Raw genomic sequence first — 25,143 nt, 5'->3', positions numbered from 1 at the left:
ACTTCTGGGCTCAGGTAGCTTTGATTTGTGACCACCCTGTCTGGGCAAACAGGGTCGGCACTCCTCTGCACTGTTGGGTGGTGCAGCACTGGCACCCAAAAATTAAGTGGGTAAGCCTGCAAATACAGCACATGTACTGTGAGGTGACTGGGGTTTCCTATGGTGCCCTGTGCCACGCTGTGCTCAACTTTGTTCACCAGTCTTTTTCTCTGTTGGGGCACTTAAAGGAAATCATATTGTGTAGAAACAACAAAGATCGTATTTCATAAAGCAGAGACAGAAGTCCTATGAAAAAGCTGGAATTTAAAATCACATTGGAAAGACACCACCAATCTTTCCTTAGTATCACTTCTATCATGTGTCTATCACTAAACCAAACACAAAATAGTCATCATTGCCTTTATATCCACCTCTGTGGCATCTTTAGCATTTTAATCATTTAGTGTTCTCTTTTCAGTCCTAAATCAGTCATTACCGTGCTGTCGTAAGTAAGTTTTGGGTTAATACCTTATGCATGCTGGCCAGTGGGAGGCTTTGGGATGCAGCACTGAACCCAGCACTGCTTTCTGCTCTGCCTCGCAAACCCAAACTCCCCTGAGGTGCAGGGCTCATTTAACTTGGAAAAAGAGTGACCTGATGTTGTAACAGCAAGGATGCAGATGGCTTCCACTGGTAACTCAGTAGTTGTAGGACCAAGTCTTCTGCTTCAGCAATTAGGACCAGATCTGCTAGTTGAGGCTGTTATGCAGCAGACACATATCATCTGGAAAGAGAGAGGGCATCACCAGCCTTAAGTGGCCTCACAGCAACTATGAATGGCTTTAGTTTGGTGCCCCAAAGTGAAGTAAAGACTTGAGGAGTGAGAGGATGAGCCTTTGTTTTTTCCAGGCTGAGCAGAGATGATGGGGAAAAAAAAAATGCTACTGCCCTGAAACAATCAATGAAAACAGGATGTCGGGAAAATTCTAAAACTAACCTGCAATCGGGTAAATTTTGCAGTTGTTGTCTGTACCTGACTCTCACAAGAACAGGAAGAAGGATGTCATAGAAATTATTTTGAATTAGATTGTTTGATGTCTGCATCATGGGAGAGTTACAGGTGGCCACTGGAGGGGGGTGCAAAGCTAACAAGGAAACTAAAGTGACTTTTTCTTTTAAACAGCAGCTAATGTATGCATATTTTTTTTTGTAATCAGGGCAGATGAAAATCTATAGAAAATGATCTGCACTGAGAAAGTGAACAAGAGAAACAATATCTTCATGAATCTGAAAGAAATGGGGAAACCTATTAGCCTGCCTCTGACACTGTTAAGCCTTTTTCTATTACATTTCTTTGTGTAATAGCTGCTCTTTTTGAACACAGTGGCATTTTTCATCTAATCTGATGATGATTCAAGGCATTTATGTATTCTACTTATAATATGAACCACTGCTCTTTCACTACAGGGTTCACATTTAAGATTAGACTGCAGAGATTTTCACTGCTGCTCTGGTTGAAGGTCATTCCATTTAGGAAATGGAGAGGGCAGTTGCCAAAAGGTAATCTCCTCTCATTTTAGCTGGCAGTTGGCTGTCAGGTTCAAATCACAGCGTTAAAAGCCATGGCTACAGCCTTGCCTAGCTAAAAGCAAGAAATGGCTGGGACACACTGCAACTGTTCCTCAGGAAATTCAAATCTCAGCTTTTCCAGAAAGTTTGCTTTGCTAATGTGGGATTTGCAGAGCAGGTCTGATTGATTGATTGCTAGTGTTGAATGCTGTGCACAACACAACTCCACTTCATGAGTATGTAATTTATATGTTAGGTTGCATTATGTCATAATAGTGCTCATAATTATGCTTGCTTTTGCTTTTTCTCCCCCAAAACACATTCTCTATCATCTTGGAGTGAAATTTTCTTTAAAGTTCCTCCCAGCTGTGACTTAAAAAAAAAAATAAAAAACCAAACACAGAAAATAGAGAAGTCAGGCTCATCAGTGGTTACAAGCTGTAGCTGAAAATGCTACGAGGTAAACTTTATTCAAAGGTCAGATCATTTCCTGAGAGGTGAAATGTCCAGATATTTTCATGTTCATTGCCTCTACAGGTTTCTTTAACAGCATCCAAATCATAGGCAATGCTGCAAAATTTTGAAGTCTCTGTATCTCATGTATTTGTTTTAGAAGAACATCACTGCAAAGGGAAGAAAAATGTGACACCTCCTATCCACCCAGCAAACTGTCCTTAAAAGAAATTTGCAATCCAAAGCGACATTGATATTGCACACAGTGAAAAGCAGAATGGTGTTGAATGCTCCCACTTTGCAATCAGCATCTCCAAATGTCCTTTACTCTATCTTTGTTCAGTGTATTATAAGGAAAGATGCAGAGCATTAAACTGAGTTTACTGAGAAAGGGCCAACATATGGCCCTCTCTTTGCAATACCTGCTCAGAGCCGCTCAAAGCTGCAGAGGAGAGGTGGTTTTAAATGATTTCTTTGCACATATGTGGGGAGCACAGCGGGTAATATAATTGGAAGGGACAAAAGGCATCTAGAGGCCTCTCTGTCTTGAGGGTAGTAAATACTGGAGATGCTGAGCCTCCCTTTGGGAAGCTGAGTAGGAATTACAGAAGTGGGTAGAAATTTTCATCCACTGATTAGCATCTGAGCTTAAACAAAAGATAACTGGAAGCTTGATTCTGTTGCTTGTTAATTTTAGTTGCAAAAGTATATGCTCTATCCCAAGGCCCCATACTGTGCAAAGGAAAGCCTACAGATCCCTGGTTTGCAAGACAGTTGGATCTTGGCTTGCAAACAAACTGCCCTCCTGCTGCTTAGCAGTTAAAATTCAGCATCAGACTAGCAGTAAAAACCTGTACTCTACAGTTTCTTTAGATTTTCTCATTAGTTTTTAGAGAATCTACACAGTTGCTTTTTTAGCTTTTTACTCTGTGAAGGCTTAAAAATCATCGTTGAGGACAATGTGCCTGTGGGAGTAATAAACCTACATACCCATGGAGTGTTTAAAGACAGTCTTTACTGAATACGTAAAGCTGCTGAATTGCTTTTGCATGTATGAACCTTGGAGAACCTGGTACCTCATGTTCAGGATGTTCAGCTGTTTATGAAATTAAAGATTTGAGCTATAAAAGGACATTTGTAGGAAACATGATTTATTTCATATTGCATGGAGTTTAAGTGCTGTTTTGTTTATCTGCTGGCGAAGTGTGTGAGAGGGCCTTTTGCACCAGTGGTCTCTCGGTAGCGGGCCAAAGGCTGGTCTACTATGGGAGCCAGGTACTCCTTCCTGCCATTTCCTTCAGGAACTGAGTTTAGGCTTTCCTGAATCCAAAAGAGAAGTGATGTGTATCCCCTGGCCTTCTGTCACTATTCTCTAATGTCTCACCTTCCAAGCTTTCAGAAGGTCAAGGCTGACTGCAGAGTTCTTGTTTTCCACAAGAATATTTCCTAAAGTATTTGTGTTCATCTGATTTAAGAAAAATAAATCTAGTCAAGAAATGTGGCTTCTAACCCTATGTTTTCACTTAGGGAATAAACAAAGGAGAAACAAAAAAGAATCTTATGCACTTGAGGGTTTTGCCTCTGTTGGGGTGACTCTGGTATTAACTTACTGATATTCCTCCCATGTGACAAATGCTTCATGTGCAAATAAAGAATACAATTACCTTGATATGCTTGGGTACTAATAAAAGAAGATATTTGAATGTAAAATATTTATATTCATCAGGAAACTGGCACTGTTTATACAACTTATTTACTGAACTTGGATGGTTAGGAACTGCCTCTGGAGGTTGGAGGAAGAAAGGAGACAATTTGTGACAACTGCTTAAAGTAACATTTTGATAAGCATTATTTTAATTTAAAAAATAAACCCACAAAGTCTCCTCTGAAATAGGACTTCATCTTTGATTTTTTTTTAACCTGATAAAATCAAAGGAATTTCTTAATAAAGATATTCAAGCTCCAGCTGATTTTATTAAGTTTCCCTCAATCTTTTAAAGCAAAGATCTTCCATTTGATACAAAGACTTCGATAAAGTCACCAAAACATAATTACCATATTTTGTTTAATTGAATTGAGTTGTTCTTTACTGGCAATTCACTCCAAGTGTTCTACATTCATTTTAGCTATCAGCACAGTGTTCATCTTCTCTGGCTTTTGCCATCACACAAACTAACTCATAATAACTTTGGAGGATTATTTTTGTTTTATAATGCTTGAATAGTTAACTGGAGTGAACGGGGGACTGAATACTGGAAAAGCCGAGGAAAAAACTGTTGCCCACAGCAGGATAAATCTGGAGGAACATAAAAGCTGGCTGTAATATCAAAGTACAGAAGGCCTTGAGCAGAGGGACCCCAGAAGGGTCTTTTCCAGCACGTTCTGTGCTTCGGCTGGGTCTGCTCCTGGTGCCGGCCTCTGAGGGAGGGAGCAGTGGGCTCGGGCAGTTCACCTTAGCCTTCCCCAAAATGCGAGCAGGTGCACAGCCCGCGGGTGTACAGGTTCACAGCTGCAAGTGCAGAGGTTTCTGTGGTAAATAAGGACACAGGTTTGTTTTGCGATAAGTTTTTCCTCAGTTTCTTGTTTTTCTTTAAATCTTTGGAGTGCTCCTGGTGTGAGGGGTTGGGCCATGCATCGGGGTGCCCCTGGTTCTAGGCCGAGGCCTAGTTCTGAGGTCCGCTGCCTCAGCATTCTCTCATCGGTTTAGCAGCCATTTTATGTCACAACTTCACTTATTACAGTCAGGTTACCTTTGTAACTGCTCCCTTCACCCTTTCCACTTGCATTCTCTATGCTGTATGTAGAGTAACTTCTCCTGTGGGGTGAAGCTTGCAAACATTCACCATCAACCAAAGAAATATTGTCTATTCATCATCATCTATTTCTGAACAAAAAATTGTATCTCAAGAACAAGTAATATATCTCTTTTTATTCTTTTCCTTTGCATTCTGTATTTCTTCTGGATCTGAAATGGAAGTCAATATATTATTTTTATTGCAATTGTGTCCAGGTACAACAACAGAAATGAAAGCCAGAGAAAACCCTCAAAGCTGCATGTACACCTACACAGTAAACAGAGCAACTAAAAAGGAAAGGGAAGAGGCAGAATCATCACTACTCATCTGCTGAGCTGTGATCAGAGCTGTCCCTTTAGGTAAGTACTGTCTGGTTGGCATATTCATTTCAGTCTTTCTTTTAATGTGATATTTGTTTGGCCTGACAAGAGAGGCTTTGAGTTGGGTGGTAGGAGGCAAGAGCCAGCCTGGCTAACATGTCCAGCCTGGGCCTGAAAAATGAGCTCAAAAATGTTTGGTGCACCCTGGGTGGTGTGTGGAGCGTCATGAAGCCATGGGAAATGTGCTGGAGGTGCATGTGAGACCTTCTGTCCTCATAAACATATGGAAGGAGTAATCAAGGGAGCAAAGCACCAGTGGCTGCATGGGTCCTGTGGGGCTTGGAACACTTGCAAATGTAGTGACACCTGTATCTCCTAACAAAAAGAAAAAATGGTTGCTATCAGCTTATTGTTTATCACCTGGTGATTGTATAGTTCTGTGATCAAAAACTAAATTTCCAACATTGGTTCTTTTTATGACCTTGCCAGAAAGTATTTCTCACTTTAAATTCCAGCTATGAGCTATATACGTTGCAATAGTTCTGCAGAGCATCAAATTATTTTTGTAAACCATTGGTACACAGACCTGAGTTCATTATTCTAAGTATCTAAGCAGGTATTTTATCCTGTTTAAATGGCTATTGAAACTACCTCTTTACATCCTAATATTTACATACACGGTGCTGGCAATTGTTGCAAATTCAAAGACTTTTTTTCCTAAAAGGGCAATCAAGAAACAAAATTAGAAAAAGCTTGACACCATAATAAATCAGAGCAACAACAAAATTGTAAAAATCATTTGTAATGACATATTTTGTTGCTGTACTTGCTTGTTAGATTAGATTTCCACTAAAGGTAATTGAAAAAATTGTTCTGGTTAGAGGGATAAAATACATTAAAATTAAATGAGCTTCTTGAACTCTGCTTAGGCTTCAAGATATCATATCAAGGAAAGAAAAAAACATTAAACAAGCGTAATAAATACTGTGTGTGGTTGACCATAAAGTACTGTACACTAGCCTTTCTGTTGTACTAGACACCAGAGCTCTCAGGTAATAGACACAAAAAATGGGCAAAATGAAAGCGTGGTGTCCATGGGCTTACCATCCTACACCTGAATTTCACACCTCCTCTGTGTTCTCTTGCACAAGCACTGTTTGCTACCTAGCTGAGGAGCCAGTGACAAGTCACAGGGTGTAGAGAAGAGCATCACCCAATTTAATGAGCATACATGACTGGTCATGCTGCTGCTCCAAGGAACGAAAGATCTTAGTGTCCTTGGGGAATAATTCCTCAGAAAACTATAAGACAACTAAACATGTCAGCAATCTTAAAAGTATTGTCTCCTTGAGAAACTCCAAGTCTACAAAAAGTCTACAAAACTTGCTTTCTCCACCTGTTTCAAAACACTGCCTTTAAAATTGTGTTGAATTCCTCATGGCTGAATGTGGAAGTAGCATATACTTTGTTTTGTAAACTTTTTAATTTGTTTTGATTTGTGATCTCCCATTATGTATACTGTCTTAATTCTTTTTTAACATTCCTTTCTCTTCTGTCCACCTTTCTTTCTCCCCAGAAAGACTGAGTCAGTCAGCATAAGAAACTACATTTAAAAAAAAAAAACAAAAAACCTTACCTGTCATGGATGTCTGTTCTCTCTGCCACTGGTATAGAGGAAGGAGCAATAACTCTTTAAGAGCATCCTGTAGAAAACACTTAAGATTCTTTTATGTACTAAATCAAAGTCAGTGCATCTGAGGCTTACAGTGATGATAGCAAAAATTGCAAAGACCTTTCATATACAAAGAAACATTTTTGTCTGACTGAAGTTTTGAAATATATTATGCCAATCTTGTATTCAAAGAACAGCTTCTTGGGGTTTGAATATTATGTGATTTTTCAGGAAGCTTTTTGTTTCTTGGGTATTCTTTGTCACTTTCAGGAAGTTTGTATTATTAGTACTTAAGTTATACTTTCACAGGGCATTTCCTTTGAACCCTGTGCATGAGATGAATAAAGGAGCTGGCTTTGCTTTGTGAATCAGCCTCCCTAATAGGTCTTCTGGCTCTGGAAATATTACCAGAATTCAGAAAGCCAGCAGGCAGATCTTCATCAGTGGTTTAGCACTGGCTGCACAAAGATTTGAAATTAGAAAGATCTTTCTTTTCTACTTTTATGCATCTTGAAGGGACGTGTTATCTTGTTGTTAAGGGATTTGGAAGGGGAGGGTGAAGCACTTATGAGAGGTAGAACCACAATATTTTTGACTGAATACATGTTTTTAATCAAAATTGTCAGCTCCTCAGAGTTCAAGGTTGCTCTCTTTTGCTATTGCAGATACTGGAACACGGCCTGTCTGTAATGATCTATCAGCTGTTTAAGACTTGCAGAAAAATAAATGTCGTCAAGTTTCTGGGTTCCTGGACTGGTTCCCATTAATTGACTTGTGACAAATGTTTCTGGCTTTTCTTTGCCCTATCTCCCGCTGGTGCTGGGGTGCCAACCTGACTGTGAGTTACATCAGGCAGCTCCTACAGCCTGGGGTGCAATCTCAGCACCCTGTACTTCAGTGGAGTTGGGATTTTTAATTTCTTCCTGCCTTGGTTCCCCCTTTTCTTAATAATAAACCAAATACCGTTTATTACTACTTTTGAAACTCACCTCTCCTACCATCATGGCTACAACAGTTAGTGTTAGGAGGGAACTGAGAAGTATAAACTTGAACTTTGTTTTTGGCAGATGACTCCTACCTCATGGTGTCTAATACCCAAGAAATTCTTGCAGCACACTGTGAAAAGGTGTAGTTATGGTCATGCCTTAAATGTCCAAAACAGCATCAGTTCAGACCCTTGCTCTTGCCTCCTGTTGCATCAGCATGCGTGGGGGTTTGGGAGGTTCATCTATTGCAAGGCCATGGATTCTGCCTTCTGCTGCCAAATCCAAGCACGTATGGACTCTGCAATGTGGAGACAAAGATGCCTACCAAAGGAGACCACAAAGTGAGTTATTGTTAGAAGCACCTAGCTGTACCTGGCAACAAGTGCTGAATGCAGCTACTAACGCATACATTGTGTTAGCATGCATGTTAGTATCAAGTGGGAAGCACAGGATAGAAGTCATTGATTTTGAAATAAAACTGATTCAGAAGGTTAAGGCCAGATATTGTCATGCCACTGCCAAAAACAGCAGCTACCAAAATGGAAATCAAAAAGATTTTTCCTATGAGCTCTTGCCTTTACAAGCTACAGCTATATTTTAAATTGAGGGCAACAGGGATCAGCTACCTATTTAGAACTGTTTGTGCCTTTTAACTACCAGTATTTTTGTGCTAAATGAGAGAGAGAATTACAAGAGTCTGTGAAACAGTCTTTCTCTTGATGGCTTATTTGGGTACGTACAAATGAGAGGTAGCCTACAGTGCTCTAGCATCTCAAAACGCTTTTCATAAACAATCCCAAAATTGTCCTGCAAAGCAATATCTATCTACCTTGCTGACAGATTCAGAACAAATTGTGCTATATGAAGTTCAGTTTTTAATAGACTAAAAAAAATGTGCACAGCTATGCAGATGTTTCAGCCATTTGGCTTACTGTAATCAAACATGGTGAAGAAGCTCTAAGTGCATTTCAAGTTTATAGCATGTCAGTTCAGCTGCCTTGGCTATTTTTTCTATAGCAAGTCTGTTGGAAAATGCATTCAGCAGAGCAAAATGGTGCTGCTGCTAATATTAATAATAATGCTTAGCACTTCAATTGCATTTCATATTTTCAAAGTGCTGTACAAATGCTAATTAATTCGGCTATGAAGCTGAATGACAAATACAGAAAAAGCGTTGTCATTGCTTGCAGAACAAGTTATCTTGATTATTGCACTTTTAATATTTTTCTTGGGAAACAGCTAGTAATCCAAGGAGCAATTCAACTGCACAGAACACTGCAGAGGACTGGGGGGATAACTGCCACCAAAAAAAAATGGATGTGCTAATCCCAAGGCTGTGATAAGCGCTTGTGATTTTAATGTTTGATATGAAAGGATCTCTTATTCCAGGGCTAGGTTTTTAGTTAGCAGTGGAAGTGGAACAAGTGTTCTCCTGTTCTGTGTTAAATCTGACTTTGTTTTTCTAATTCCACTGTCACACTTGGAAAAAGTCAGAAGTCAAACCCCTGCCCTTCTTCAGATGTGGTAGTTTGAAACCTGAAAGTTGTCCCTGTGGCTGGAAGCTGCTTCTTTGAGGTTAGCTGTGCTGCTGAAGACTGTGCAGGAGTTTGCTTTTTACTGGATATGATCACTAAGTTTCAGAGAAAATCAAATATGAGTTACAGTTAAATAAGACCTTGGGTTGTGCACTGGTAGCATTAATTCTGTACCGAGTGGCACAGAGACATGAGTCATCCTGAAGTGGTTGGTGCACAGTCCTGGCTCAGGGTCTTCTCCCTTGTGAGCACTGTCACCCTCTGGTGCTGCCACAGCTCCTCCCATGGGGGTGGCCTGCAGCCTGACCCTACCACTGAATGGTCCATCTCTGCTGCAGATGCGGCTTCACAAAGGAGACAACATGGTGTTAGGCTTCCTTAGGAGCCGGGGCAGGGAGGGTCAGTCTTTCTTGGTGTCTGTCTTGTTTGTATTTCTTTTAATTATATGCAACAGTGGTTGTGACAAGCCAGAATCTGGTAGGATTGGGGTCTACTGAGCAGGAAGGCATTTCTTTGGCCAATTTGAAGTGGTAATTTCTTTTGCTTGCTCTGGGTGTCAATGTTTGTTGCATACTCTTCCAGACTGACATACTGTTTTGGTCAAATTTTCTCACAAATTGTTTTTGTCTGAAGAATGCTAGAGAATTCATACAAGTCAGCTCTGAGTTGGAATAGAGAAAAGCAAATCAGATCCAGTACCTCATATGTGTCAGCAAAGGCTGAAGCATTCCCTGGAGCCCAGACTGCAGTTCTGTGAGCTTCACTTGATATAGTTGTCTCCTGATGCAAACGGGCTTCTAATTCATCAATAAATAACATCACTGGCAAAAGTAACCTGACAAAAAAGGCAGGAAATGGCTTTCAAAGTTACTCTGCTGATAATCTGCTGGTATAAAAGAACATCCTGAGGTGGCTTTATAGGAAATGTTTTCCCAGTCTTAGATGCTTTGTTATCCATGGAAAGGAATGCCATGCAATGCCATGGGAAGGAAGCATGACATTTAAATAGACAAAGTTATTCATATCTGGGAGAGACTTTATGAACTATTGTAACTGATGGAAATAGAAATAATGGTGAAATATTAGTTGTCTTTTCTACTCTCCCAAAATTAATGGGGGTATGTTACTGCATTCAAAACCAGCATTTTCAGGATAAAATCCTGATTCTACACTACCTTGCTGTTTCAAAGAGACAAATAGGCTACTATTTTGGAATCAACAATTCAGGAATTTTCTTTGCCTGTGCTGTGTTTTTTCAATTGCTCACTATAATTATGATGATGAAACAAGCTAATTGTTGGTCTGACCACCAGCCCTTTGTTAAACAATTAATCTTTGGTTTGATGACAGCAGTGCATCTAGCATCCTATATTCAAACTGTCTCTTGAAATTGTCTTGTTTTTTCTCTAATACCAAGAAATCACTATTATTTGTACACAGTTTGCATAGGAGTGCTTCCTTTCACATATTGAAATACAAATTGCAAGGTGCTTCCATAACTGTGTTGACAATATTCTGTGACAATCACTTCTTATCCAACACTTTTCAAAACGCATATATGTTTGTTGATACTGACTTTACCAGACTTTTTTTAAGAGGGAGATTAAGTGGTAAAATTGATGAAATTACCTGTGAATAAAATATTTGGGTATTTCATTGTTTTGTGGTTGGCAAATCATTTTGAAGCAGTTGTGGTTTCTGTACTGGTATTAGTTGCTCACATGCAATTCCTTAAACCTGACTTGGACTAACAGGAATTTGGCCGTGTTCTGATTCATACTGAGTGCCAGCCTAACATGTGGAATGGGATTCCCCACTGCAGTCTTGGGAACAGCTCATTTAAAGGATCACTCATCTGATGACATGCAAATAAGAGAAAGTGATGCTTGCAGTCAACGAATTCTCTCCAAGTGTGAATGGACCCTTCTTCAAGCATGAAAATATTGAGGAACCCATGTACTAAATCTTTAAAACAAAAAAGGCACCTGCAATGACCTGTATTTGTCATACTGTTTCATTTCCATGGTGTTTTGAAAGTAGTGTTTATAGTTTCCAAACCTGTGGTGCTGGGCCACGCTGCCTGTTGCCAACCCGCAGAAGCAGCGGGTTCAGAGGGTTCACCAGTACCCTCGCATTGCTCGCTGCACTCTGCTGCTCAATCCCCTCTGTGACAGGAGCTGAAAACACTCTGGAGTCAAAAGCTAATTGAGAAGTTATAAAGGGTACTGCACAACTCCCCAGCTCTGTAGTGGGATGGGTGGTTGAGTACTAATCAATTCAGAGTGTATTTCTTCTGGGACCAGCAGTTACTGGTAAGTAATTATTCTGTAAAAGATATGCATCATAACGGATTGTGCTTCCCAAGAACAAAGGCTCAAATGAGATCTCCAAGAACAATATGGACCAAAATGGGCATCATGTTTTCCCAGTGTAGATGAGTATACTGTGGTTATATTAATACAGCTGGGCCAATTATGGGGAGCTTCTCATTTGCAATTAGACATTGACTGTGTTAACATTCCCTGGCAGTAGCTCTATGCCAGTGCTCATATGCCAGAACCATTTATTTACATGCTCGTGATGGACGATAAGGCACCTTTGCACTCCTGGGAGCCTCATTCGTGTTTGTGCTAGGATCCCTTTGTGCTCTCATCGAGCATTAAAATTACTCAATTTTTACTGCTCAGTGCAGAGTGCAGAAGTCTACATGTAACTAAGAGTCAGTCAGCTGTGTTTGTTTACTTAATAGAAGAGGGTTGATCCGGCTTTAATGAATGATATGGCATCTATATCTTCATGCTGAATCTGCTGCACTGTTTGCTTTTTTCCTGTAGCATTTAGGAGAAATCAAATTATTGTGTGTTGTGGCATTATATATCTTGTTGCTAAAAATGTACCCCTTGGTGTATATATGTCCTCTGTGTTTGTATACAGAAATATAGATCTTATCTATCCTGCAGGTACACAGTTGCCCAGGCTTTGTATTTTATATTCTGTTGTAGCTCAATAGATAAAGGATTACATTTGAGTCCTCTCCAGCCATTCACTCTCTTCCCTTGCCTCTCTGTCTCTGCCCAGTTATAATTTGGGTTAGTTCTTGGTTTAGCTGAATTAAATGTATGCTCCATATCCAGCATTCTAAACTCCAAGAGTTGCAAATCCTTTTTGCACTGAATCTACAAAGTCTTTTTTTTTTTTGAGTCAATTCCACTGTCATTTCAGAATATATCCAGTGCATCTGCACTGAAGATGTACAATGGGATAAGCAAGGCAAAATCTCACTCATACAATATAAATGACTTTTATGTCTGAAGAAGTAATTATCTAGTGTCATAATAAAAGCAATAATAATTTCCTGATGCTTCTTCCAAGTGACATAGGAAGCATCAGACAGTCTAAGTCTGTTCTGTAAAGTACAGGAGATGTTAGTGAGGATTAAAACTGAATTAGTGGACATACCAATACAATCACGTCAAACAAAAGCAACGGATACACCAGATTATAATTGCAAACACTGTTTTATGGTACATTCTCTCATGTGGAAGCAAAAATAACCATATTCTTCAGTCCCATTTCAGTCATTTTTATGAATGTTGCATTTTGTTCCTTTTCACCACTGTACAAGCCAGGTGTTCCTTTCTGCTGCAAAACAACAATACATCATTTAAGTGAAGTTCGTTTTCTGAAGCTCGGTGAGTTGAGGCTTTCTCCATTTCCCTGGCTGTATCCAATCAGCTAGTGGAGGCGCTGGCATGTGTCATAAATTTTGCTTTGAATGTGGATCAGCTGAAATGTATACCCAATTCAGATATCACATCTCAGAATCCCACTAGGCAGAAAGAAATGAATTGTTTGCTGTGTTCGGCTGAAGCAGGAGGACAGAGTAGGAGCTGAAGGAATTCTTAGCAGGAAAGAAAACCTCTCAAGGGAAAACTTTTAAGGGGGGGGGGGGGGGGGGAGGGTGGAATTAACCCCCAGACTGCTGCCCATAGTTTTCTTACAGAGCCTTTACTGAAGCAGTCTCCAAGTCCAGCATGCCCTGTGCTTGGAGTGATTCATCAAGGCTTTCACTTTTATTTCCCCAGCAGTGGATGCCTTTTCTGCTTTAATCACAGAATCACAGAATCGTCTAGGTTGGAAGAGACCTCCAAGATCATCTAGTCCAACCTCTGCCCTAACACTGACAAGTCCTCCACTAAACCATATCACTAAGGGCTACATCTAAACGTCTTTTAAAGACCTCCAGGGATGGTGACTCAACCACCTCCCTGGGCAGCCCATTCCAATGCCTAACAACCCTTTCAGTAAAGAAGTTCTTCCTAACATCCAACTTAAGCTTCCCCTGGCGCAACTTTAGCCCATTCCCCCTCGTCCTGTCACCAGGCATGTGGGAGAATAGACCAACCCCCACCTCTCTACAGCCTCCTTTAAGGTACCTGTAGAGAGCGATGAAGTCTCCCCTGAGCCTCCTCTTCTCCAGGCTAAACAACCCCAGCTCCCTCAGCTGCTCCTCGTAAGACTTGTTCTCCAGACCCCTCACCAGCTTGGTCGCCCTTCTCTGGACTGTCTCAAGCACCTCCATGTCCTTCTTGTAGCGAGGGGCCCAAAACTGAACACAGTACTCGAGGTGCGGCCTCACCAGAGCCGAGTACAGTGGGACAATCACCTCCTTAGACCTGCTGGCCACACTGCTTCTTATGCAAGCCAGGATGCTGTTGGCCTTCTTGGCCACCTGGGCACACTGCTGGCTCATATTCAGCCAACTATCAACCAGTACTCCCAGGTCCTTCTCGGCCAGGCAGCTTTCCAGCCCCTCATCTCCCAGCCTGTAGCGCTGGTTGGGGTTGTTGTGCCCCAGCTGCAGGACCCGGCACTTGGCCTTGTTGAACTTCATGCAGTTGACCTCAGCCCATCGGTCCAGCCTATCCAGATCCTCCTGCAGAGCCTTCCTTCCCTCGAGCAGATCGACACATGCACCTAACTTGGTGTCACCTGCAAACTTACTGAGGGTGCACTCGATCCCCTCATCCAGGTCATCGATAAAGATATTAAAGAGGACCGGCCCCAGCACTGAGCCCTGGGGGACTCCATTAGTAACCGGCCTCCAACTGGATTTGGCTCCATTCACCACAACTCTTTGGGCCCGGCCATCCAGCCAGTTTCTAACCCAGCAAAGCGTATGCCAGTCCAAGCCACGAGCAGCCAGTTTCTCGAGGAGAATGTTGTGGAAAACGGTGTCAAAAGCCTTACTGAAGTCAAGGTAGACCACATCCACAGCCTTCCCCTCATCCACCAAGCGCGTCACTTGGTCATAGAAGGAGATCAGGTTCGTCAAGCAGGACCTACCTTTCATAAACCCATGCTGACTGGGCCTGATTGCCTGGTTGCCCTGCAAGTGCCGCGTGATGACACTCAAGATAATCTGCTCCATGAGCTTCCCTGGCACTGAGGTCAAACTAACAGGCCTATAGTTCCCCGGGTCTACCCTCCGGCCCTTCTTGTAGATGGGCATCACGTTTGCTAGCCGCCAGTCGACTGGGACCTCCCCTGATAGCCAGGACTGCCGATAAATGATGGAAAGCGGCTTGGCCAGCTCCTCCGCCAGTTCGCTCAGTACCCTCGGGTGGATCCCATCCGGCCCCATCGACTTGCGTACATCCAAGTGTCGTAGCAGGTCGCCAACCATTTCCTCATGGATAGCGAGGGCCACATCCTGCTCCCCATCCCCTTCCACCAGCTCAGGGTACCAGGTATCCAGAGAACAACCGGTCTTGCCGCTGAAGACTGAGGCAAAGAAAGCATTGAGGACCTCAGCCTTTTCCTCGTCTTTTGTAACTAAGTTTCCCCCCGCATCCAGTAAAGGATGGAGATTCTCCTTAGTCTTCCTTTTTGTGTTGATGTATTTGTAAAAACGTTTTTTGTTATCTTTAACGGCAGTAGCCAGATTGAGCTCCAGATGAGCTTTGGCCTTTCTAATTTTGTCCCTGCACAGCCTCGCAACATCCTTATAGTCCTCCTGAGTAGCCTGCCCTCTTTTCCAAAGATTATAAACCCTCCTTTTTCTCCTAAGCTCGAGCCACAACTCTCTGCTCAGCCAGGCCGGTCTAGTTCTGCGTCGGCTCGTCTTTGGGCACATGGGGACAGACCGCTCCTGAGCCATTAAGATTTCCTTCTTGAGGAGTGCCCAGCCTTCCTGGACTCCTTTGCCCTTCAGAACCTCCTCCCAAGGGACTCTGCCAACCAGTGTCCTGAACAGCTCAAAGTCAGCCCTCCGGAAGTCCAAGACAGCGGTTTTACTGGTCCCCTTCCTGACTTCGCCAAGAATAGAGAACTGAACCATTTCGTGGTCACTCTGCCCAAGACAGAAGTTTACACACAAGTCTGCTGTGAACTTGCTTTATAATACAAGTATGGAAAGTGGGATGAGAATGAACACCATTTCTAATTAAGGAGTGCCATGATGAGTAAGAAAACTTACTCTTCTGTCCAAAGACGAGTCTTTTGTGGCTATTCCATTTGCAGTTGAAGAGCAGCGTGGTACAGCTCCAAGGCTGTCTGGTGTTCCCATCCCAGCACCATGTCCAAGAGCAAAAGACTGTTCCTTCTGTACATATGTTTTCTCACATAAATGCAGCCACAGTAATCTAGAAGCGTGGGATCAAATGTCCTGCTCCAGTTGTCTAACACCCAAAATAACCCTACCTGGTTCTTGAGGAGGGCACTGTCAAAAGCTGTACTTGATCAGCCTGATGACCTCTGCCTTGCGTGCCCCAAACAGGCTGCTCTTCTCTACAGGCTCTGTGTGGGGTTTCTAGCATTACTTGTCATCTTCACAGGATGATGCTCTCCCTTTTCAGGTCTGAAGCACTTGTTGTTCCAGCAGAGCCACGTAGTCTGTTGAGGTCAAGGGACTTAATCCATTTAGCTCCTAAATCCAAAAAAAAATCCACAGAAGGTGAAGAAAGAAGGTCAAGTAGGCCTGGGTTCATGGATTCAGCCCTTTGCTCTTGGACGGCTGTGTGGCATGCCCATCCTCATAGCCAGAATGTGTCATGTGAGGAAGGGGATATATATCAAATCTGGAGCTCTGGTCGTCCTGAGGGTGTCAATTTTACCTCAGATTATGGACTATAGAGTCACTGTGTGGTGCATCTAGTTCACTACCCTGTTAACCTTTCTTCTGACTGCTGTTGCCATTCAGGGGGAGCAGGGGTCAAGGTAACAAAATGTGTCTAAATGATGGTTTCTTACTGCTGGGCATAAACGCACTCCAAGACTACTCTTTGGTATATACACCAGGGGAATGTACAGCTTGAACCCTGAATAGTCTGAGTAAATATGGGTGTTACAAAATCCCTTGGAATGGCATGAGATGTGGGGGCGTGGGTTCTCTGTGTTTATTTCAGGGAGCTTCCATGACTGTAATGGAATTCATACAAAAAAGTGTAGTGAGAAATGCTCTTAGGTAATGTGCACCAAAATGGGGGGGACAAGTGGAAAAGGATTTAGCTGTACTACTTCACTTTCTGGATTACTTGCTGTTGTCTGTTTGCTTCAGGGCTTTTTCTTAACTTTGCATCAAGGGTGTGTATTGACTTTGCTGAATTATTGAAGGTAGTTGCAAATGATGCATGAAATGAAAAATCCTTTTTCACCCTTTGCACAGACTGCCAACAGACAATTCTTTGCAATCACTGCTGAGCTGCACCATGCTATCAGGTACACCTAGGTACCCACAAAAAATTGATGAATTTAACAGTAATGGAATTTTGTTCTTGATACTTCTCTTATTCTTTTCACCCATCAATTTCTGTAGAAATGCAAGGCACTGCCATGCTTGGCAGGGAATTGCCATGACTGAAAGCAGCTGCAGCCACTGTAATGTATATACTGTGGTATAACTGGGGGTAGCGTTGGTACCAATCCAAAGAGAATAGCCCTCTAGCATACTTCTAGAAACCAGTTCCTTTGGTTTCTCTCAGATTTCAGCATACGTGTGCATCTTCAGATATTTATTAAGGGTGTTCTCGGCATAGGATACTTAAGAATTACCTAGAAGCTGCTGCAATGTAACGTACAGTTGCAAAATGAGAAAAAGATGAATGTAGAAGGTTACGAGCAGCAAAGATTAAGTACAATTAGAGAAACAATTATTAAATTGTTGCAGGAGAAAGAGGTATGCACAGTAAAAACAAACAAGAAAAACACTATCCCATGCAAGCAAAGGAGAATGGGTGTTGAAGAATGGGGGGGGGGGCGGGGGGGGAATAACAGACCAGATGGTAGAAGACTAGACTGTTTCACAGGATAAGCCCTGAAGAACATGTGGAATGTGCAAAAGTTGTGGTACATTAGAAACAGCTTTAAGAGTGGCATGTGTCAGGATTAAGGCCTCTGGCTGGTTAAAATTTGTCTCTGGTTTAGAACAGGAGCAAGGAATGGGCGTTCTTGGTCTCCCCACCCTAACTCAGCAGGTCTGAGAAAGCGCGAGGGATCCATGCACCGCTGGCCTTCAAAGCTTGCCACAGGCTCCAGGAAGCGAGGAGCCCACACTGAATAAACATATGGGTTCACTTTTTTGATTATGCTCTGCCTCTTAAAGGATCTTTATTTTGAAAGGCTTTCCACATAGCTACAAAAAGAAGATTGTACCACGTTTTGCAATTGAACAGTATACGTGGACAACAACTGATTAGAATTATGAGAGTTTCTCAGTAACTTGCATGCTTCTGTTCTGAGTGGTGTTTAGTTTAGCAACACAGCTCTTGCTCAGAGGCCCCTCACCCAAAACGTTATTTGGTTGACGTAATTTGAAAATCTTCTGAAAAGCTGTATTCTAAATGTGATAATGTTAGGGTATGGCATTTAATTGTGCCTGCTGCACAGCTGCTAACACCAGCCTGTTTGGAATTTATATCCTCATCTAGGTTTTCAGGAAAATTTAATTTGAGGAAGTCATGTTTATCAACTTCCTGGCTTGCTGTCAACAGCATGTTGCTTTCTTTTTAATATGAGGTGCTAATTATGTTTTTCTCAGACTTCAATAATAAATGAAAAGTATTTGGCAGTTGCCAACAGCTTTGGAAAGTATGATAATGCCATCATGCGAACTTTGAGGCTTTCCGAGCATGAGTTTGTGCTTCAGAGCTGTGTAGCTTACAAGTGTATTCCATGCTATGAGCAATAAGATCTGCCCCGCAGAGGTCATGACCAGAGAAACCTCTTCTGCAGAAATTTTGGAGGACAAAGAAATCATCAGAAAGGGCACCAGTACTGAGTGTTAGCAGCTCTGGTTCTTTGTGGAGATGGAGTGCAAGAAAACTGGTCTGTAGTGAAAATCTCAGGTGTCAACAGAGTTTGAATCAGATTAAGCAAGAGCGCACCTGTGAAATTCCTTTGTGCCTAAACCTAGAAGGGTTAGATAAGGGCAAGCCATTCAGAAGGGGTAGCTTCCTCATTTTCAACAGCACAATAGTCTGCATGCTACCAGTTTCCACTCCAAGAAAATTCACACTTAGCCTTCAGTGAAAGGAAATCACAGAACTTTCTAAAAACAAAATAAAGGAAGCCATCTCTAATAGCTAACATCAATTTTTAGATGATTTAATTGATGGTTGATTGACATTCAGCTGTGAGTGTAAATTGAGTAGATCATACTAGGAGATGCTCTTGGACATGAGCACTTGAGTAATCCTTGGAGATCTTGAATTAGGGATTGTTAAAGAAGTATTGAGCTTCTTCAGTTCCCATAACAAAATTAAAAAAAAATAAAATACAAGACACAAAGAAAGGAATAGATAAAGGCTTGACTGCAGTTTGAATATAGCACAAGATAGAGGCAACCTATTTCTACAGGCCATCACATTAGAACAGAATCATATTAGTGCAGAACAATCCTGTCATTCCTTTTGACAGTGACAGTCTCAATAGTGGTATTTTAAAGCTAAATAACCTACGGGCTGCTGGTCAGAAGAAAGGATGATGGGGTATTGATTGCATTTTAGTTAAAGGGAGATTGAAAGTGAGCAGTATATGTGTGTCTGGTTACTGCCATGGACAGACTGAGACCTGGAAAGCCTGGAAAACCTTTGTTTTCATCGGAGAATAGAATTTCACTGGTCTCAATGACCTTTGCAAATAAGTCACCGATATCAAAACTGGAGGATGGGGTGGAGAGGGTGATGTAGGAAGCCATAGTATGAAACTATTAGGACCTTTTAGGATTAAGATATTGATCTATCTTTTTTGATTATCTTGTGTATTCCTAAAAATCAGACTTTAAATTACATAACACTGAAAATAACACCAAAACATTGTTCCTAAACAAAACTTGGTCTTGGCTTGTTTATAGGAAGTCTTGAAATGGGTGGCTCTTTAAAAAAAATGTTGGTTCTTGAAAGCAATTTTTTAATAATTCTTTTTGCGAAATAAATGTTACATCTCCTATGCATATATAGCTGTAATTTTACTGTAATTGAAAGACACTTCCTAGACATTTCTGCATCCCCTTTTTTCCTTAAATATTTCTTTAGAAATACTGAAACCTGCAATTTTCCTCCTGCTGTGCTATTACTCCCATTTTAGAATTAGTGTCATATTTGTATTCACCATGACTGCTTCATGGCTCCCTTTCCTTCTGAAAGGTGTACTGTTTGCATCTTCCTGGCAACATCCGCTCTAGGACCTGTGCATGATGATGACAGGATCATTTACAGTGTTCACCTCCTTTTGAACAGCGTTTGACTGATTCGCTTGTGTGTGGTGGTTGTCCTCCTGAGGATACACAAAAGTGGAACACCCCTGGGGACTCCTAAAATACTAGCCAGGCAACAAGGATAATATCTTTTTCCTTCCCTCAGGAGCCACTAACCATGCACAGATACAGAAGATGAACGCATCTTTCTTATGACTGCAAGGAAAGGCACATAATTCAGATCCCCAAAGAGATCTGCAATATAAAAAACACATCCCTTTTCCCTACCCAAGCTAAAGCAAATTGACTTCTCTGGTCAATTTGATTTAGGGCAGCATGCCAAGTGCTGCTGAGCCCTTCAGAGGGACAGATTCCTCAGGAGTGAGGTGATGTCCAATGTAAATGTACCTTCTGGCACCCCCCTGTCTGTTCCCTCGTGATTTTAAGCCATTACATCACCTACCAACATTTCAGTAGCTGCTCTTGTCACTGCAGTAATGCACACTTTTTGTGCCTTTTTTTTTTCAAGAAAGTATTTATGATTTATCAGGAGGAATAATGTTTTCTGTGGCTGCAGTGGGGAAAGTCTCCTCTGCTAAGATTGCTCTTGGTGCTCTCCAGTATGCCCTAAAGCCTTGGTCCCAGTGACAGACTAAGTTATCCCCATTTCTGCAAATGGGTGAAGTGAGGTCCTTGGCTCAAAGGTTGCTCTGGGGACAAACTGCAGCAACCATCCTGCTGGATGGTGAGTCTCTGTAAGTGTCCTCACTGGTATCTTAACATGGAGGGAAAGCTGGTCTCAGTCAAAAGATAGGAGAATAAGGGGATCTTTAAATAAATAAAAATCCCAATGTGCTCCTTCTGGGCTGAAAGTAGACTGTAGAGAAACAGTCTACTGTACAAAAAATGATGTCCCTTTCCATGTTATATTAGAGGGCTTCTGAGAAGGAGTCCCTCCTTCCTTTGATGGGAGATGCAGCTCCCATCAAAGGGTGTAAAATGGTGTAAAATAAGCAAATGGTGGTCTTGCTTAGGAATAAGATCCCCAGAGAGAGCTCACCTATCTGCATTGTTCTGGGCAATGCTTCCACTGCACACAAGGAGCCTGCCTGAATATTATTTCTCAACTTAAAATTTACTCTTATGGTCTTTATATGCAAAACTTCGGCACTGATACATTCAGCCCCTGACAAAATGCATGTCTTGTTCATCCTTTTGTTCTCCTTTAACTTAACCATAATTTAATTTTGCATAATTAAAAAAAAAAAAAAGAAAGAAAGAAAGAAAAAAAAAAAACCTTCAGGCTTTAAATACCATGTTTTTTTTTTGAATTAGCAAGCTGGAGTAAAACACCAATATTCCACTTTTATGACTGTATTTATATATTTGAAATCACTTGCCATTTGTTTCTGTAATGAAATTTAATCTGATCTCAGGGAAAATAGTTAATTCATTTTAGTTCATTGAGTCGTCTTCTGAGCTTAATTTTATACATGAGACTTTCCCCTTATTTATATTTTTTACAGCCACTGCATCAAATTTATAATTCACAGTTGTGTGATGGAAACAAAATTGAAAGAAACTAGTGAGATTCACTTATTTCGAATCAATATGTTTTTGATTCTAAATGTCAAAGGTGCAGCAGAACCTTTCTTTCCATCACATCAGAAATATTAATAAAACAAATAAAGGAGACCATCTTGTAAAATGTGAATTAAAAAAAAAAAAAATCAAAAGGAAAAGCTGAAACTCACTGCCTGAAAATAAAAGGAAAGAATCCTGAATTTTTTATTAAAACTGTATTTGGTCTGCATTTTTGAATGTATTTGTCATGCCTTATCTACACAAAAAACAATCATAAATCATCTGATTTTTATTATTTCTCCAGATTAAGGCAAGAAACAAACAAAAAAGAAGACAAACAGCTCTTTTTTTCCTTTATTACTGTGTAGTTGTTGACTCTGATGGAGTGACTTCAAAGACTTTGCATTTCTTCAAGCACGAGAGTAAAATCAGACTCAAATTCTTCATGTAAAAGAGCACTGTTTGGCTGAGAAAAGCATTTTCCATCTTGAACTTTCTTTACTGTGTAAAAGAAATCCTCAAGTCTCTTCTCCTAAACCTTTTAATGAAACTGAATATTGTTAAGTTTCAGTGAAGAAGTGATCTCTATGCGCAGATGAAATCTAATAGAGATCAAAGGGTGGGAACTCGGTAGGAAGTTTGAAGTGAGAAAACCAATCAGAAAATCATGGGAAATCCTTTTACAAATGAAACAATGAGAAAAATTAAGATATCAGTCTAAGATTAAAGATCTTTCTTTTTAAAGAATCTTTAAGTGTAAAAACTGCCCTAGTCCCCGTAATTGGTATCCGGATCCAGTGGGACCCTGCTTTTTCTCAGGAGTGCAAAGCTGCGTTAATTTTGCTTTGGAGCCGTAACCACTCAATCACACCGTTGCTGGTTCACAGATTAAAATAGCTCTGCTGAGATGCCTGTTGTCTTTTCTGAGAAGTTTGTTTCAAAAGCAGAATGGGAATTGTCCTGGGAATTATTTGCAATGGGAATTGTCCTGGGAATTCCCTGTTTTGTTTTTTGTCGTTTTTCGCTGATTAGGAAAGACAAGTTGCATCAGTCTGGGTTCCAGTTAAGTCTGATTGCTGTGTAAAATAACCTAGGATTTAAACCTTAATTTATACTATGAGTACAGAGAAAAAGGTTACGACACCGTAATTTTAAGCACAGTTTCTATGGCCTGTTTGTGTGAAGAGTGACAGATGTTTGTAAATGCAGTTGTCCATTTTGCAAGGAACAATTTCTACAAATCTGTCTTCATTCAGGCCAGAAAGACTGTTTCAGCACTGAGACAGATTAATGGCCTTCCTATTTCTGTGTTTTGAAGACTAGCCTGGTACTGGCTTAAACTGTGGTTCCAAGTATGAGCGTTGTTGGGGTGAAGGTAAACTGCAGCTAGATATAGTAGCAGCATCACTGTGTAAAGTAGTTACTCAATTGAATCGTTTTAGTCAAGAATGGGGCATCTTAGTTCTCATGGTTAGAATTAATATTTGATGCTCTTTAAAGTAACTAATAAAAAACCTCCTGTTGTGTTAAGTATGTCACAGGTTTTTTGGGTTTGCTGGGAGGGGGGGAGGCAGGCTCTGAGCAAGGAGAAGGAATCTGTATCAATAGATAGCACGTATACAATATATGAAGCACATGAGAAATTCCTCTTATTTCCACAAACTTCTAAAACTTCAAATATTTCACATTTTAGCCTGGATCCTTTAGATCTGGCCTGGAATCGAAGGTTGCAGTAAGTCATATAGCACCGAGTGATACTTGTTTGCTGGGCAAGACTGGCACTTGAATGTGGTGACAGGGCTTTATAAACGGCAGTGCTGAGTGGCAGGGCAATCTATAGGCAAATTTAGACTTTTTTTTTTTTTTAAGAAGGCGGAAGAGCAGTGTGCTATGATGCCAATCATGAAACAAACAGAACTATGCTAGAAGATTTTCGGAGATAAGCTATGCAGAACAAATAGATAAAATAAAAAGCAAGACTAAAAATCAGAAAACTAGAACAGAATTTGATTCAGGTGTAAATCATGAAGTCTGTGATTCCAAGTGGCACTTATCTGTCCAGAACAACCAAGAGTGAAGAAAAGGACTAAATGGACCTTGCTTTCACCCCAGAACAGTGACCATCCTGCATTTCTAATACAGCTTCTCTGTGGCAGTGCGACTTGTCAGGAGGACTCCAGTCCCGGGAGAGATGTTTCCCACTGGTGTGCTTGGGTAGGAGCTGCTGTTCTCAATCTTCTGTAAAGATTACTATAATTGTGGTGTCTTTGGACTGTAGAAGGATCATTAGCTCCCCACTGTTCTTAAATGTTTATCGGTCTCCTTTTCAGTTCAAATGATTTTCTGAATGCAGGTTCCATGGGAGCTGGAGTGTTTGTATCTCTGAGGAGTTGGATGCACTCGTTTTTTTTCATTCTGTCACAGGGAGAGGGCAAGAGGAAATGCTTGCTTAATGAGAACTGCTGGAGGAGAGTTCACTATGACGCTTACCTGTTTTGCACAGCCATTCATCTTTGCTTCTGTTGAATCAATTTAAATGAGAATGGTGTCACTTCTGCATTTGTCACAGATGTGAAGTGTCTACTGCTGTCTGCTGTACCACTGCTACTGTACATGTCTGTAACTCTCTTGTTGTTCCATCCCAGAGTTCTTGCCAGGTTTTTATATGAAAAGTGTATCAGGCAGCTTAAAAGTACTCTAGGATTTTCTGCATTTCTTGCTTGTCCTTTCTTCCATTTCACTTTTCCAAATAAAAGCTCCCTGCCAACTGCCCATCGATGCCTTGTCCTGCTACCAAAAAAAAAAAAAATGATGAAAAAAAATTGTTTATAACTTTTTGGTCAGGGAGAAAAACAAGAAACACATAAACCTAAAAATTAGCCGTGTGAGGAGTGGGAGTTTCGAGTCCAAGGTTTTAATGAGCTTGGACAGAAGTCATTTGAGAAGAAGGCTTCCCGATCAGAAAAATCAGAACCAGCAAAATTGAACTGGGTATGTTTTAAAATATGTTTATTTAAATGGGGTTTGACCCAAGAATCCTCATGTACACCTGTTTTTTTCACCTTTGTACTTTATCTTCTACCTGTGGAAACTGCTGGACCTCATTTGCCACACAAATAGGGCAGCAAGACTTTGCTAACAACTAACACCAACATGTGCGGAGGTTGTATTTTCTTTTCTGTTTGATCAAAAGGTATGCATCCTCCATGGGAGATGTTGACTAGCCAACCTTAATTTCCTGGACCTGTAAGGTTAGGAAAATGTCTTTAAGAGGCATCTTGTTGTTAAATATGGTAGGGAAGAAGGGTAGTTGGGTAAACCGTCACTGCTCAGTGGGGGTAAAACAGCCAAGAATGGAATCAGAGGAGACAAGGTGAATTTGATAAATTGGGTATGAGCAAGTTTTATGTTCTAAGTACTGTAACTAAACACATAGGAAGCCTTAAATGAGGAAGTAAACCTCATGTAGTAATACTATTTCTTCCCTAAAAGGTTTTGTAAGTTGATCATTCTGGGGGTACTTAGTAGGTGTAAAACAACCTGCAAAAGGAAAATAC

At 41.0% G+C, this 25,143-nt stretch overlaps 1 protein-coding gene across 1 annotated transcript in view; it reads left to right on the top strand.

Annotated features, from left to right (window-relative positions):
- LOC308198147 (uncharacterized protein) overlaps positions 1 to 11,164 on the top strand; it is a 390,404-nt gene extending 379,240 nt beyond the window's left edge. The window contains exons 9-10 of the mRNA XM_080599976.1: positions 5,012 to 5,155; positions 11,064 to 11,164. The gene's annotated coding sequence lies outside the window, so the exon portion shown is untranslated. The remainder of the gene's footprint in view (positions 1 to 5,011; positions 5,156 to 11,063) is intronic.
- The last annotated feature ends 13,979 nt before the right edge of the window (positions 11,165 to 25,143 follow it).

Source organism: Anser brachyrhynchus, assembly GCF_964034855.1.
Source record: "Anser brachyrhynchus genome assembly, chromosome: 7".
Taxonomy (NCBI): Eukaryota; Metazoa; Chordata; class Aves; order Anseriformes; family Anatidae; genus Anser; species Anser brachyrhynchus.
Note: the sequence above shows the minus strand (reverse complement) of the source record. Positions and strands in the feature narration are given on the sequence as shown.